At 38.7% G+C, this 3,218-nt stretch overlaps 1 pseudogene; it reads right to left on the reverse strand.

The window, feature by feature from the left end:
* On the reverse strand, nt 1–2,684 carry LOC109177859 (annotated as a pseudogene).
* Between the last annotated feature and the right edge of the window lie 534 nt (nt 2,685–3,218).

Below are 3,218 nucleotides of genomic sequence, written 5' to 3' on the forward strand. Positions count from 1 at the left end.
TGCAATCTAAGTATTAGCTTAAACTTTTAATTGAGATAGAACGCATGCTTCAATTTGCAATAGAAATTGTTACTGATTGTGATCTGTTACGTGTGGTCGGCGAAAGGAGTGGGAGGGGTGAGTTGAAGGGTGTTCAAAAGGTCATCGTAAGTGGAAAGACTGGGCGGAAACACGAACATTCCGGCGTTGAAGTAAAGCTGGGGGCGGGGGCCGAGCTGCTCCTCCGGCCACTAGACCTTCTCCGGGCATTGTTGGCAATATCCGATCTTGTACTGCGGAGTGTGAGTCCATGTCTTCTCGCAGAAGCAGTCCATGACGACGTAAAAGTAGCCGTCCGACAGGTCAAACAGGTGGTCAATGTTCTCAAACACCTGGATATCCCCATCCAAGTATATCATCTTGCTATACTCCACAAACTGCGTGCATTCAAAAATCATCATTTAATTTAGCTTCAAAACCATACATGCATGCAATTTTAATTCCATCCAATTTATGTCTTTCAAGGTTAGTCTACACCAAGGAATGTTGAAAAATTGTTAGGCACTCCTCATTAATCAGGAGCCTAGTAGCTCATGTATTTTTTTTTTTTTTTTTTTTTAAAGATATGTTTAAAATACTTGAATTTTTAATTATAAATTATTTAATACTTTAATAGTTAATATTAAAATATTACTTTTTTCGTCTAATTTTATGTGTTTGATTCGATTAACGAAACTTGACTGAAGTTATTTTAATTCAATTTTTCATAATATTAATTATTAAGTTTAATATTAATATACAAAATTTATATATTTAGAAACTATACTAAAAGTCTTATTAGACACAAAAAATCAAAATCAAGTTTAAAAATAAGTAAAAATAATAATAAAGAAAATAAACTAAGAATAAATAGTTGGTCTGACCAATGAATAGTAAGTATGACGGATAAAATGGGACAGAAGAGTAAATATTAAGCTAAAAATATCTAGAGTTTAAAAATTTTAAGATTATTTCTCCCTGATGTCTTGAGTGAAATAATTGTTGGGTAATATGGTTGAAAATTCCCAAAAATAATAATCCTACGAAAAGATTAATATTATATGGGAAAACAGAAAGAATTGGGAAGGAAAAGGTTGAGTGTTTAGGTAAAGGTTTAGCACGAGTTCGAACACAAAGTTCTTTTCCTTAAAACCTTATTTGCTACCTCCCACAAGTGCTAGGAGCGTTGTAGCCTAGGTTTCCCAGGATAAAACGTGCTACGATTCCTTGTTTAAGCACCTAAACAAGGAACCCGTTGAACAAAGCAAAGCTTGGAACACTGGTTGGCTAAAGAAGAGAGTAGAAGCAGAGTTTTTTTTTTTTTTGAGAGAATAAAGCTACTGGAATTCCTTCTTCACTGTGTAAAATGCTACTGCTTCTACCTCTCTTTATATAGGGATGTTGGAGTGATAGCATTCAACATGGCCATTAAATTGGTGTTAAAACCAATTGTGTAACACCTGTAACGGTCACCACTAAGTAGGATTAAACTCAGAATTTAAAAATTGGAATTAAAACAGTATTAATTCCGTAACAGATGAGTTTAATCTTCTGCACTTTCGGGTTTCAGAACGTTGGGGTGCACGAGACACTCGTGCCCGCAGGTGCCGGCGCACGCGAGCTCGGGCTTGATTTCAAGCCTTTTTGATGTCCTCTAGTTGGATTTTGATTTGCACCCCCCCCCCCTCCCCCCGCGCGAGAGAGCCTCTATGCTATATAATTCTACAAGCTTGAAAAGAGCTCATGTATATAAGGGGGGCAAATCTTGTTTCCAAACCAATGTGGGACAAAGTCCTACATTTTCCCTTCATTTCCCAACTTAAATGGGTCTACTTTGAGAATCAATATCTCATTCACCCATTATCCGTTTTGAGCGTACAATATATCAATCTCTTCGTCTTACTACGAAGAATCCGAATCCACTTTGACCCGACCCAAATCGGAAGTGGACCCCACTGATAATTGTACCACAAAATAGCCACTTAATATGCCATTTTAAGCTAATTTTTCCAACAATAATTTATTAAAAAAATAAAAAAGACCTAGTCCGTACCTAGGCAATCTGCTCACACATCCCTTCACGTGTGAGGTGGGGATTTGGACCCATGACCTTTGGTCTAGCTCTAATATCAAATTGAAGCATGTGCTCCATCTCAACTAAAAGTCGAAGCTGATAGTTGGATTGTACGTTAATGGCTATATGTTCACAGGCAGTACGCCATACTTCCCAGATAGGGAGCTTGGAGTAGGTGATGACGTAGTACGCCATAGCAAACTGGGTGTCGTTCTCCGGCGGGTAAACCGGCTGAATTTCACGGACGATGCAGCCCTGGTTCACCAGTAACCGGCGGTGCTCCACCGGGACATCCGGCAAGACCGCCACGACGAGCGGGTAAGCAGAGTTGACCTTCCGCAGCCCCTTGGCCAGCCCCACCACCCCTTTCACGTAATCCCCATTGCCGGCCAAGAACGTCACGTACGCTCTGCTACACAGGCTAGCGGCCTTTAGTACTAAACCGCCACCCGCCATTACATTATTAGCTGAAGGTTTCAGTAACGTTTTTTTATGTCGGGAATTCTTGAAACCAAAGCAAAGGATTAAGGTGACTTTTGGGAGTGTTCTTGAAGCTTTTAGTGGACGTACAGGACAGGATAGGATATTAAGATTTTGTTGAGATTAGGTGTTTGATGTTTAGTGGACAGGACAGGATATTAAGATTTTGTTGAGATTAGGTGTTTGATGTTTTGGTGTCTTTGAGGTTAAAGTGAGTGATTGGTCAGTTGGCCTGAAAATTTAAACCAAGAATCAAACTCTTGAACTTTGGTTATAAAGATAGATAAATTCATTCCAATTAACTACACCCTCCAGATTAGTCGTTTAACTATTTGGAATTGCTACTGTCCTACTGTCTTACGATGTGAAGCAAACGCATCCGATTGTACGCGTGGCAAAAGGCTACATCCAACGGCTACGAAGATGTGATGTTGTTTAATGCATGGAGGAAACTTCTGGAAATCGGTCGATGAGTGGAGGCACCCGATGGAGGTATAAATAATAAAATAATACTATCGTACTAAATATACTCTTAATTTTTACTCCATATTTACGTGACATTTTAAATTTATTTTTTAAATATGTTGATGATGAATTTGATTGTGAGAATGGTGAATTGTATTCACTTTTGTTTAGTTAGAGCCCA

This window comes from Ipomoea nil, unplaced genomic scaffold, assembly GCF_001879475.1.
Source record: "Ipomoea nil cultivar Tokyo-kokei standard unplaced genomic scaffold, Asagao_1.1 scaffold0805, whole genome shotgun sequence".
NCBI lineage: Eukaryota > Viridiplantae > Streptophyta > Magnoliopsida > Solanales > Convolvulaceae > Ipomoea > Ipomoea nil.